This window comes from Acanthochromis polyacanthus, chromosome 3, assembly GCF_021347895.1.
Source record: "Acanthochromis polyacanthus isolate Apoly-LR-REF ecotype Palm Island chromosome 3, KAUST_Apoly_ChrSc, whole genome shotgun sequence".
In the NCBI taxonomy this organism is placed as follows: domain Eukaryota; kingdom Metazoa; phylum Chordata; class Actinopteri; family Pomacentridae; genus Acanthochromis; species Acanthochromis polyacanthus.
This window is the reverse complement of record NC_067115.1, coordinates 22,087,850-22,102,009: the sequence shown is the minus strand read 5'-3', so window position 1 is coordinate 22,102,009 and position 14,160 is coordinate 22,087,850. Positions and strand designations below refer to the sequence as shown.

General features: G+C 40.1%; 1 protein-coding gene across 2 annotated transcripts in view; it reads right to left on the bottom strand.

Moving 5' to 3' along the window:
- The window catches only part of atf7ip (activating transcription factor 7 interacting protein), a 36,532-nt gene extending 34,446 nt beyond the window's left edge, over positions 1-2,086 (bottom strand). The window contains exon 1 of one of the 2 annotated variants that reach the window (XM_022190647.2): positions 1,418-2,086. The gene's annotated coding sequence lies outside the window, so the exon portion shown is untranslated. The remainder of the gene's footprint in view (positions 1-1,417) is intronic. The other variant, XM_022190646.2, reaches the window with a different exon arrangement.
- Positions 2,087-14,160: the final 12,074 nt, after the last annotated feature.

Sequence of the window (14,160 nt, the reverse complement as noted above, 5' to 3'; positions counted from 1 at the left end):
ATCTAAAGAATGCAGCAGTTTCCACTTTACTTCAGTGCATTTTCACATTCGGTCGGATCTAGATCGCAATTAAATGTTAATTTTCAGTTTAGGTATTTTGTCTTATGATCTGCAATGGATTATGTTTTTTTTAAGAAAAATATTTCTTAATTAAAGCTCTACAAAATAGCAATAATTAAAGTACCAAAGCTTTTCTTCTTGTTCTATAATTCGTATTACTTGTTATATCTCAAAGCAGACCAACTACTCTTCAAAACCTTTCTTCCTTTTTGCCCCTCCCCCCAAACTGCCACCTCTGCAATGTGCTTCCTGCTTGTTTTAGCTCCACACAACATGGTCGCCACACTGACATTGCTAGGGTTGGACCTTAAAGACTGAAGTTACATACAAAGACATTCAACACACAAATGCACATTTCAGGTCCCTACATGGGGAAGTGACTGAATTGCATTGAAAGCTCTGAGATAACATGTATTAGACAATTTAGCAACATGAGTGGTGTGTTTCTTGAATCAACAGAGAACTACACCATTTTTGTCTTGTTGCTCATATGGCTAGGTTCTTGTTAAGGAACCACCGCTCAGCATCAATAAAATAGTGCAACCGTACAAGATACAGTATGGTTGCAAATGTGCATAATTTTTAGTTAAAAAAAAGAAAATGTAACCCCCATATTAAAAAAGTTCCTTTAATGCAATAGAAATCAGGATTCATTAGATCTGCAACTCAGCACAAATAATGCCATGATTTAAGAGTAGCTGCAAGCTAAACAAAGTGCTTTTATAAAACAAAAATCAAAATTACTCTGTGCACTATGTAAAGGTTCAGTTACAATAATGGTTCCAAAGTTTCGCAGAGAACTAAGTATAACGCCATGATTTCCGAGTGGCTACATGCTAAACGGAGTGAGATGTTGAACTGACAAAGTAGAGGTCACTGTAGAAGGAAAAGTTCATGAAATGTAATATTTATTACAAATTTTAGAATCTAAATATTAAAAATTATTATATATTAAAATTATAGAACTTTTTTTTTTTTTACAAAGAGAGATAATTCATGTAACTTACAACCATGAATTTTCAGGTGGGTGTCCGTAAGCAGCTTGTAAAAACCATTTTAGCGTTAAAAAACAAAACATTTCAATAATGTTTCGTTAAAATTTAAATAGTATTTAGCTAGGCTACATTTAGCTAGCATCACTCCTGTTAGCGAAGGTTACTGCTTGCGATGCCAACTGTAGCGCTCAAAATATACTGTGCCACCTAGGCGCTAAAACAAAAAATATACATACAGTTTTGCTATTCCTGGCTAAGTGTGTCTGTTCAAAAACCCAAGTTGCAAGAAGAACATCCCCTATTTGTGTCAAACAACAAGGCAAATGAGAGCAGCATGGTAGCTAGCATGCGAGCTGCAGTACCTGAACTCACCGACTCTTCGCGTTGCCCAGCGATGCTCCCGCGATTTTCCGTTGCGGTGTGTAGCAGACTTCCTCCTCTGCTCCTCCTGCAGGTAACCAACTCCTCCGGAGCCCGGTGTGTGCTGCCGTTGCGGTCAGGATGTGATGTCAGAAGGGTAACGAGTCCACTGGTTTCGACACTCAGGAGAAAAAACAGTGAGCTGTTCCTCAACAACAACAACTGTATGGTCTTGAATCGGTGAACTCGAGCGTCTGCTCTCCGCTTCGCTCAGCTACAGACTCCTCCTCTTTTCGAGCTCCAAAAATCCACCAACAGACGTCAGTCGTTGGCGGTCGCGGTGAGGAGGAGGAGGAGGAGGGGGGGGGGCAGGTTTGGTTGGTAGACGGCAACGGTCGCGCTGACCAGCCGTCGCAGTCTTCAGTTAGTTTTTCTTAGTTTCTCTCTACGGGTGGTGGTGCTGAAGTCGGTAAGCTAAAGCCGGCAAGGTATGTATGAACAGCCCCAGGACGTGCTAAGTCGGTGTGTGTGGATGAGTGTGTTTTAGAGCAGCAGCACCTCTGCCTGGAGTAGTCGAGTTGCAGTGTGGGTGAAGCAGCCTCACAGAGTCGACGGTTGGAGGTAGAGACAAGGGGAGCTGAACATTAGCATGAAGAGGGAGGGGAGTGTTGGTCTGTCCGCTACAGGCACAAACCCGGGCTGAGAGGGAGGGATTATACGGAGGAGGAGGAGCCAGTCGGACTACAGCCTCAAACATTGTCTTTAAACTACAGGCGGCTGTGGTATTGTAGGTTTTGTAGGTTGTGCATCACAGGAATTTCTGTTTGACTTGCACTGTGTGTGTGTTCAAGGACCAAACCAGACCTTTAAGTAGTTTTTGTTTAATCATGATTTTTAAAAAATACTTTTCAATAAAATTCTTTCCATGATGCGAGAACACAGTTCAACTCAAAGCTGTAGCAAGAAAACCAATTTAGTAAGCAGTAGTAGCTGGGAGGACTTTTTTCCTTTTAATTTTTTCACCTGGGCTACAAATAATAGGCTTTAACCTGTGCTTCAATGGGTGCCACTGAAAAACAAGAAGACACAGACAAATCCTTATTTGTAATCTATTGAAAGTCACACCCATTACATGAGTGAGCAGCAGGCCTGCAGTTTTTTGCTGTCTTCTGACATACAGCTCTATATCGTTCAGCCATTTTGTTCAGTCACTTGTGCGTAAGGAACCTGTAGTTCCCCAGGAGGCCAGCAGAGGGACAGTCATGGTGGTGTTCAGATCAGGCGCGTTAAAATGTTTGTTCCTGTTCATAAAAGCAACAGCCTAAACCTTTGCACCTACTGTGGTCTGTGTCATGGCTAGTTTCTTTTCAGGTTATATGTTAATAACACAAACTCCATGTGATCGGGAGGAGTGGGTGTTAGTAGCTGTGCTCTCCGTTGCCATGTGCTTTTCTCCCTCTCTCACACTCATGCACACCAGACAAGGTCTGCAGAGCTAGTCTAACAGAAAGAAGCTTTGGGGGTTAGACTAGTCTCTTTTGTCATCAACATGTGTGAACAAATCCAGCCAGAGTACGGTGTAGCATAGTGTCTGTATACTGACACTGGGGCATAAATTGAATGAATTAAATAGCATTTTACATTTTTTCAATATGACAAGAGCTTCTGTGTTTAGGAAACAATATGCGCAGGTCACAGGTTCTGTTAAGCAACACATAAAGCAAGACTATTACATAAACGAAATGGAAGATAATATAATCAATAATAAAGCTGAAAGCGCGATGATATTCTGTGCGTGTTTGGTGATGGATTGTTCAGAGTCGTCAGTAAATTATGGATAAGAAACACAGACGCTGTTATGATTGAATGAATCCCGCAGAGATTTCTACAAAAAGAATAAATCACCCCAAATCTTTAAAATAATAATTTAATTGTTTTATTGAGCACATTTAATAAAATTCAGTATCTTACTTTACGCAAACACCGCATTCTTACTGTAAAAATTAAAGCTTCCTATTGGCACATGAATTATCCACATGTCCTGTTGTCTGTTTTTTGTGTGAGTTCTGCTAAACTGGTTTAACTCCATGCTTTTAGATTGTTAACCAATTTCCAATATTCAAGCTCTAAATTTTACGGATTGTTGTTACCTCGCAAGCTATGAAATCAAACTCTTGAGAAGCTTACAGAAAAGAAAAAAATGGTCATAACTTTTTCAGTCAACAGGGGGCTGCAGAGCACATTCAGTATGTAGATCTTTATAAACCGTTGCATCATGAAAAAGAAGCATGATACAGATAAATACTTGTCACACAGGCAGAAACCTCAGAATTCGTCTCTTTGTGTGTGAAGTCCTCCCAGATGTGATTGACAATCACAGTGACATACAGCTGCTAAGGTTTGGGTGCCCTGGGGCAAATTACATGTTTTGTTGATTTTTTTTTGTAGGTGAAAACAAGCAAATACAACCCCTGCAGCAAACAGACATTAAAGACGAGCTCTATTGGAATTTATTAAATGAAAAAAGAATAAATAGAATGTGACATGTGCAAAGGCTTGGGCACCCCACTTTGTCAGTCATTAGCAACTGTCCCCTTTAGCAGATATCACAGCTTGCAAATGCTTTTTGTAGCCATCCAAGAGTCACTTCAAATTCGGAGATATTTTTAGGATGCCTTGCACACACAGCATGTTTAAGCTGTATCCGCAAATTTTAAATGATCTGCAAGTCAAGAGGACTGGGAGAGGCACTCCAAAAGCTTCAGCTTGTGTTTCCTGAAGTCAGTCAAGTTAGATTTCGAGGTCTGCTTTGGATCATTGTCCCGTTATCGAAGCCAGCCTCTTTTCAGGTTCTGTCTCTTGACTGACTGCAGGACATTTGGATCTAGAACTTCTAGATCTTCTCTAACTGTGTGATGTTTCCAGTGCCCCAGCCCCAAAGCAGAATATTTCCACCCCCTGCTTAACAGTTGGAAAGGTGTTCTTTTAATCAAATGCTCCCTTTTTTTCTCCACACATGCCGTTGGTGATTGTAGCCAAAGAGCTCAGTTTTTAGCATTGCAGTCCACAAAGCACTTTACAGTGTTTAGCCTCATTCACACTCACACCAATAGCGGCATTGCTGCTCTGCAAGGTACTCTCCACTTTGGGTTCTTTTACCCAAGGACACTTAGTCATGTGGAGCGGCTCAGGATCAAACCACCAGAGTCAGTCCATGTCAATTCAACAAATGCTTGTTGCACCACTTTCTCAGATCCTCCCAAAATTTTTTTGGGCTTTATTTGGGTAATTTTATGAACAAATGCAAAGTATTATGGTTATAAACATACAGTATAAGCAGTAATGATCTAATCTAATACCCATAGTCAGTCCAAACTTAATCCTCGCCTATGACTTTAGGGTTTTAAACTACTAAAAAAAGCAATTTATACTCCTTTTACATGGTCAGAATTTTTTCCCCTTCCAAAACTTGTACCCTTCTGGTGAGAAAAGTATAGAAATGAATGAAAATAAAAAAATACTGGACTGTGGAATTTCCCAAAATATCCTCATTATTTCATGGGCGACTTTATTTTGGGTTTTTCATGCCTCTATTTTAGGACTTATTCTTGTGAAAAGACATTGAAAGAATGAATTTTCTTCTTTACTAATGAAAGTTGCATAAGGTAAAAGTTTTAAAACATTAAAATAAAGCTTATTTATTGATTTATAGGCTGTTGAACTCAGGTGTAGACCCAAAATAGCCTAACTTTAGGCATTAAAAAGTGCATGTGGGATACATGGTACGCGGTTCAAATTTTTTTTGGAGGAACTAGTATGTGTGAAGTATGTGTGAACTTACTTTCATATTTGTTTCTTGTGCCAAAGATGAGCAACTGCTGAATCAATTTACTATACATTTTGATCCTCGTTTTTGTTTTTAGGAACCATTTACATGACCAACTAAAGATGAAAGATGAATCTGAAGCATCAGCATCGTAGTATAAGTTACAAAGGGCATATCTGAAGTTAATTATTATATAGACATTGTTTTTTCTTTCATACAGTAACTGAATAAGAAGAAATGGCATCACTCCCAGACTGCATTCTCAGGACAGCCTCGGTATCGTATTTGACTTATCAGCTGAATTTGAAGATTTGCAAGTGAAATTCATGCACCCAAAAGGTCCCAGCAAGAAGTTCACATGGCCTAGAAAGGATGACGTAGTGTGGGTGCCTACAGCCCACATCCTCTGTCCAATCACTGCTCCTTCAACACGCCGTGGTGGACAGTACCACATATCTGGTGCAGATGATGGCCTGATTTCAGAGAAATTCAAGCAGTTCAAAGGACAGAAATAGTGGTGTGATAAGTTGGGGACAAATTACATGTTTTACATGGGACCTCAGGCAATATGACTCATTTTAACTGCAATATATTAGTTAGAATTCCTAAAAAAAACGCCTATAGAACATAGTGCATTTCTTGGTTAAATTGGCCATGAAGGATTCAAGAAACAATGTTGATACTTCAGATATCAATTATTCGGATGTTTATTGTTATACTGACAAAGTTTCATGTTTCTACTCCATGTCCCACATTGGTTTCTGTGCCAATATATGTATGGTGTTTTTCAGTCTGTTTCATAAATAGGCATCGTTTTGAGGTCTAAGGAGACTAGCTAGCTCTTGGATATTTTTAGGTTAGAGAGAACTTTTAAGGTACTTTGAGATTTTTATAACATATGAACCTTGTTACTTATTAAATTTGGGAAAAAAATGCCTAAATTCTTGAAAAATGCCATTTTCGCCAAATTTTTAAATTGCCCTGTACCACAGAGAAATGGGTATATTCATTCCAAGTTTTTTTTCCTGCTCTATTGTTAAGGTGTTTGAACCCTTCAGATCACTTGTGAGTCTATATCATCAGTCAGTTCCCAGTATTATCTTCCTAAATCAAGCCTTTCTACCTAACATATCAATTTCCGAGTGGAAAAATAGGGATTTAAATATTTTATAACTTAGCAAATAGCAATCATATGATGTTACAACTTTGCAAGTAATCTATTCTTATGTTGGGATAGTTAAAAAAAAAAGTTTGGAGATGATCAGAGGAGGTCATGCAACAAAATTTCCTCAGATTTGTTGAAATGAGATGGAATGACTCACCAACCTTACGATTGATGGACAACCTGCTCCACTGCAGTCCATTCCAGTCCTGTGTCAGCTCTGGATCTTGTGGATTGTCATAACTTCTACGAACCCTATTCACAACCATTTCTGATCACATTTCAAACAGTGGGCTGCACAGTGAAGTAGTGGTTAGCACTTTTGCCTTGCAGCAAGAAGATCCCTGGTTCAAATCCCGGGGTGGACCTGGGATCTTTCTGCATGGAGTTTGCATGTTCTCCCTGTGCATGCGTGGGTTTTCTCCGGGTACTCCAGCTTCCTCCCACAGTCCAAAAATATGCTGAGGTTAATTGGTTACTCTAAATTGCCTGCAGGTGTGAATGTGAGTGTGATTGTTTGTCTGTATATGTAGCCCTGCGACAGACTGGCGACCTCTCCAGGGTGTCAGCTGGGATAGGCTCCAGCACCCCCCGCGACCCTAGTGAGGATAAAGCGGTGTATAGAGAATGGATGGATTTTAAACAGTGAAAAGTGCAAACTAGAAGCTCTTTATCTTTATTTCTTTCCTGCTTTACAAGCACCAATCAGCTTAACGTTAACCTCAGTCAGATGCTGTCAACAACTGAGTGTTGTTGAGTATTCCCACAAGATCTGAATAGTCAGAAAATTGACTGGCTCTCAAAATTTTATTATGTGACAGCTCCTAATGACAACTGCTGAGCAGAGATTTAATGGAGTCAGTTTGGGCTAACTAGTTAACAAAGTTCTGAAACTTTACAAAAAGGGATAAATATTTTTGTCACAATTACTATTCAATTGAGTTCATGATGTGAGAAATGAATAAAGTACATTAATGCTTTGCTTAACGGTTTTAGAAACACTCCCATTTACTGCAGGGATTTGTTTACTTCTTTTCACTTCAACAATCAGCAAAATATGCTTAAACGTGTGCATACAGTTGTAGTGTTGTGTGCAGCAAAGTGAAACTTGAGAAGTTTTGCATGTTTAACAGACATGTACTAACTAAGCCTGCTCAGTCAAATCTAGCCTACCTTCTGAAGGCAGACTGAACAAATACTTCACATTTTTAGGTACTTGCAGTAGACGCATATCTGTGTTCCCAAGGTCCTTTGTTCCCTGGTTCAGTATACAAACATTAACCACCCCTTCTGTTCCCACAATAGTCAAAAGACCCACAAGAGCTGGGAAACATCTTTTTCAGGTCCCTATAATGTGCCATCGGAACATTTAACCTTCGGAGCATATGAGTGACTGTTTACAGAATAATTGTTTTGCGGCTTTTGCGAAACTAACTGTAAACACTGCAGTCCATGGTCATCTGATCAACGGCAGGCACATATGTTCTCATGCTTGCTCTAAAGAAAGTGACTAGTTAGTTGTGTGTATTCCAATAAAAGAAAAACATGTTACATAAAGACAAACCAAACTTGGCCACCGTTTTCATGCCACTGTGCAAATATTATCGGATTACACATTGCAAGGATGTCCAAATATAAACTTCTTGCTGACAGTGACCAGACAAAGCATAAGTGAAGAATAACTACAGACCCCACATGAAAATTAACCATGCTGAGTAGCTAGCTGACAGAAAACACACAGACTGTCTTTAACCTCAGTTTGACTAAACAGCTAATGATCTGAGGTGTAACCAACACTTCTTGAATCACCAATCTAGCTACCAAACCATACAGTAGAAAATGTGTTCAATATGTCTTCCTTTCATGAACCCTGCTTATGGTTGTCTGATATTTTCATTTATTTCCTTTTCCTGAAGAAATCATAAGTACGTGACATCCCCCACCTAGTTACACACTGGGTTGCGCCCAACACAAACAGCTGTGAGCGCTCTGTCAAAGTTTGGGCTTGTCCAGTCAGTCCCAAAGGCCACCGCTGATTCCTATCCCCAAATATTTTACAACTTAGTCCTTTTCCACTCCTCAGGACTAACGTAACGGAGTGGAACTTAACATGAAGAATGTTCCACATTTACAAGCCACGGAGGTAGTACAGGCTGTAAATACACTTCTTGCATTGAGCAGATCTTCTCACATTTCTGCACAGATCAAAATCCTCTTTACTCAGCAGAGGTGAACACACAGAGATTTGCAACATCACAAATTAACTTTCATGCATTTTGTTTCTTTTACTTCTCCCTCGTATCATAGACTATCCATCATATTGTAAGTTGTCTTTTAACATGCAGTATGTCCCGTTGATGCAGCTGAACACATCATCAATTCTACATTTCTACAGTGTCATTTAGCAGACGCTTTTATCCATAGCGACATCAGTGATGTTACCTGGAGCCATTGGGTGTTTGGTCCAAAAACGTCATGTACCCTTAACCAGGTAGCTCAGACAGTTTTGATCAAGACCCAGCTTGAGTCCAGGAGTGCTGTGCCACCCTAAAGTGTCTGCCGCATAACATATTGACATGTAGGTCAAAATACAGATATTAATGAGACTGGAAGAGTTGAAACACGTTAATGTCTGACTCTTACAATGATGTGTTTTAGGTGTCACTGAATGTAATCTGGGATTTAACAAAAACATTAATACACATACTGATGTCCTGTTTGTTGCCCACAGCTACCTGTGGGTCTGATTCTTTCGTTTGACTTTTATAAAAGCCTGCGCCATCACACAGCAGCAGAAACAAGAAGAGCTTCTTTAAATTGAGAATAATGTGCATAATTACAAATGGGGCACAGTGGTGGTAGCTTCATTAACACAGGATCTGACAGTAAATAATGTTGTGTTGCTCTAGACCAGCTGTTCCACACAGATTTCAGGTTTATATGCAGGAAGTATTTACATTAAAGCTTTTCTGGATGATCTCTGAGCTCCATCCGACCCGTCAGGATGGAGCTAGTGACACCACAGCAACTGCAGTTGACACTGAACCTCGTATACTCCACAGGAGCCCATTGGCTAGGGAAGTTCTTATGGTTTGTCAGGATTATTTCACACCAAGGCAGCTGACAATGCAGGAGTTCAAAATAACTAAATTGGCAATAAATAGAACAATGACATTGATGGGATGACAGTGGCAGGTAAGAGCAAAAAACATCTCCCTTCTGCTGCAGAGAGGTTCAGTCCTATTGTAGCAAACAAAAATACCAGACTCCCACAGGGTAAACATGTTGTTGGACAGAGATAACAGAAATCTCAATAAAGTAAGTAACTTTATTTTAAATTTTGCATGATTGTTGTGAAGTAGATTTCAGTTTCAACAAAGCATATAGTTGTACAGTCTCTGATAACAAGTTCAACAGCCTAGACCAGGGGTCGGCAACCTTTAACACTCAAAGAGCCATTTCGACCCGTTTCCCACAGAAAACACCGGGAGCCGCAAAATCCTTTTGGCATTTAAAATGAAGACAACACTGCATATATTGCTTTTTTTTAATCTCTATGCCCTTGTTAATCAGTCGTGATTAATTAATTACAAAGCCTCTAATTAGATTCATTTTTTAAATTGTGTCCTTCCACTAATATTTATCTTACCTGGTTAATGTCATTTTTGCTCTTGGACTTCATATGTTACGTAATGTTAGCTGGAAATCAATATTTTGTGAATGTCTATTTAACTTGTAAAATCTATTTATCTTAAGCTCATAACTTTTCTCCAGTAAGTCGCTGCCCTATTTTCCAAGACGACACTCCTCTGACTCTCTGACCTGCTGCCGTGTTCTTGCAAGCAACGTGTATTACCCTATCACACAAGGGCGTCAGTTTGTTTTTAAAAGTGGGGGGGGATGGAGACCACAGCACTTTGAGAAAATGTCGAAGAACGGTGGCAAAATGCTGCAAATTGGGCTTGAACTCACAACCACCACACCAAGGGCTCAACCTGTTGAGCTATCAGTACATGCTGGTAGTGGGATCTGTGGGCCGCTATAGCACTAAATCTCCCGGCCGAAATTTTGCCCCTGCACGCCTCTGGTCGGAGCTTCCACTTGGCACAGGCGCAAATTTAGCATCTGCACGTTTTTTTTTTAACCTCACGAAGGTGTGCTGCATGTCTGTGCAACTCTCGGCTGAGTGCGGATGGTGCGTTCAGGAGCGTCGGAATTTTCTATACTGCTGAAAATAACTGGGTTTACAACGGCTTACATGGGAAGAATTTGAATGTGTTGGAGACAAAATGACCCCTGACAAAAAGTGGGGGGGGACACATCCCCACCGTCCCCCCCTAAACTGACGCCTATGCTATCACGAGTACTTTTGACTAAAAGACAAGACGTGTCTTTCTTGGAGTGAAGCTTTAATATACAGACTTGCCATTCTTGAGTACAAAACGATGTGAAACTACAGGTGTTGCTTCTCCATCTCCTCTGCATCAACCTTGCGCTCTCATGTCCCAGCCAGGGGAAAACCCCAGCAGCACATCCGGTGGAGTGACGCATCAAAATAAGAGCGGTAATTTCCCAATAAAACTCTATTAAAATGCATTGAAACCATAGACTGTATATATAGTGGACGTAGCATCTGGCTCCAGAATTGAAACCAACCCGGAAGTGTCAAAAACTTGCAATATCACGCAGTCCGCTAGGGTTGGCTCCAAGAAGCTTTTTCTCCATAGACCCCAATTCATTTTTGGAGAAAATAAAATTTGATAGACTGATTTTCTACAGCTCAGGATTTTTTTCCCGTTAGTTTTCATGGTCAAAATGAGAGATCAGGTGGCCGATCTTAAAATAAATCAATACTGAATTTTAAATAAATCGTTAAAGTTGGCGGAGCCAGGGGGCGTGGCTATACTTGATGGACAGCAACAGAAGCCATTGCGGTAAAACGTGGGCGGGATAAGAGAGTTCTCAGCCAATCCTGCCCCTAGTTGCTCTCCGGTCCAGTCTGTTTGATGACGCTTTTTACGTCACTGGCTCCAAAAAATCCAAAACGGCGACCAGGAAGTAGCAAAATCCGGGCTTCATTTTCTCGGCGTTGAAACCAACGGGTGACGTCACAGTTAGTTTACGCCTGATTGAAACGCGCCTGAAAGGCAGAACAATTTATTTTCCAAAGTTACAGGGAGCCAAAACAGAGGGCTGAAAGAGCCGCAGGTTGCCGACCCCTGGCCTAGACCAAAAAACACAGCCTGAGGGTTGATAACCACTAGCACATCATGTTGGTAAAGGGTAAGTTTGTTGCTTAAAAGTAAGGGATCAAACAGATTTATACTTAAATTGAGTTTAAATATATATTTTTCTTTAAATATTTAGTCTAAAGACATATTCAAATGTGGCTTCAATCTTCTGTTGGATCTGTTTCTGAGATTAACTTTTATCATACGTAGTTGGCAGTTCAAATCATGAATCGCTATACCTCTAAATCAAGAAGACATTTGTGCCAAAAACAAATGACTGTAACTTAAAGTGTAATATTACAAATATCACAGAAAAGCTGTAGCTCGTGTTAAAGTGAAATTTCTGAACATAATAAACATATTTTCACAGATATTGTAATCATGTTGTACAGTGTCTGGTTATGAAACTTTTTTAATGAACTTGATGTTTTACCTAGAATATTAGAACTTAATTGGGAGCTGAACTGAAATGTTAGAACACATGCTAGATGGTGGTCTCTACTGGCAACTAGGTTTAAACGAGATTTTATATAAAAATAAAAAATAACATGTTTACACATTGTTGCAAGTTATATTCATAAATGTTTCTGACAACTGAACTGTGGCGTATATAATAATTTTTAGTGTAATGATGCTGCCAAGAGTTAATTTACACATTAGTTTTACAGAAGTACGCTGTTTAAATTAGCTGTATTTTCTCAAGCAGAAGAAAAACACATGCGTCTGTGAATTCTGGGGTCACTCAAATGCTAAATATGGATAGCAGACCAAAATACTGACATTGGAAAAGAGCATTTTTAGTCTATGAATGGAGTGGTGCTTTTTAAAAGTTAAAAATAAAAATGATTCATTCTCTGACATACAAGAATCTGGTCAGTAAATGTCATGCTGATCTGCCCCTTAGATGGTCATGTAAAAGTACAAACTAACAGACTGGTTATCTAAAGTTGTTTAAATCAATCCACTGGACTTTAAGAAAGTTCCTTGAAGACGTTTCACCTCTCATCCAAGAGGCTTCTTCAGTTCTGGTGGTGGTTGGTGTTGCCTCAGCTTTTTAAACCTCTGTGAGGTGTGTTCAGGGCTGTTATTCCAACGACCAATACCAAGACTCGTCTGACTACTCAACAATGGTCGTGTGAGTATCGGTGGGGGTTGTTGAAATTCACAGATGTCACTGAGCCCTCGTGTGCTAATGGTGGTCATTAGCATGAGTCTGCTGAGTAGTTCTTTGGGGGCGTTTTGAAAGGACCTGATTGTAAATTGGTGAAAGATGATGTCGCAGACCACCACCCCTGGTCTTTTGGACCCCACACCACACAGCCAGAAGAGCAACCTGGTGTATGCAATTGAATGCAGCGAGGAATGCTCAGATCTCTACATAGGGGAAACCAAACAGCCATTTAACAATCGCATGGCTCAACACAGGAGAGCCAGTTCCTCAGGACAGGATTGGGCAGTCTTCCTTCACCATAAGGAAGAAGGACACTCATTTCAGGACAGCAATGTTCACATTTTGGACAGGGAGGACAGATGGTTTGAGAGAGGAGTGAAAGAGGCCATCTATGTCAAAGTAGAGAAGCCATCTCTGAACAAGGGTGGTGGTCTGCGACATCATCTTTCGCCAATTTACAATCAGGTCCTTTCACAACTCCCCAAAAGAACTACTCAGCAGACTCACGCTAATGACCACCATTAGCACACAAGGGCTCAGTGACATCTGTGCATTTCAACGACCCCCACCAATGCTCACAACAACCATCATTGAGTAGTCAGATGAGTCTTGGTATTGGTCATTGGAATAATAGCCCTGAACACACCTCACAGAGGTTTAAAAGCTGAGGCAATACCAACCACCCCCAGAACTGATGAATGAGAACCTACACAGACATCTAACAGACTGGTCAAAATCATGAACACTCACTGTGAGTAAAAAGTGTAGTTACATAGACATAACGCTGTGTACACATATGCATACACCACAGCACACAGTTTAAAGAAATATGGTCTCATTTCAGTCAGTCTGATCTCATCTACAGCAGGTTCAATGTAACAACAACAGTAATATGTGCAATTGTCTTTGGGGGAAAGTAACAAAAAATGCTTTGAAACATGGTCATTTTTGGTATCAGTCCCACAGGCTGAATGAAAGAAGTGGATGTAGCCCTCAAAATTAAGTAGATGTCCTAAGTGCTTTAACCCTACATTCTGTCTAATAACCAGCAGGGGGCGACTCCATCTTTGCAAAAAGAATTACAATTTTACAGCAGTCTATGAGAAATTAAGTCTATGACCTTGCTTTTCTCTTGATTTATTACCTCAGTAAACATGTTCTGTTTACATTTTAATGAGCTCAGGGGCTTAATTGTTAGTTTTAAGTCTACTTGTTGGTTATTTTTTAATTTATGGTCCCTTTTAAAGCAGAACAGATGATAAAGCACGGTATGCTATAGGATGTAGCTATCGTGTGGTTGCGAACATTTTGGTCACATGAAAATGTTCAGGCTGAAGTTGTACAGAAACCACTCT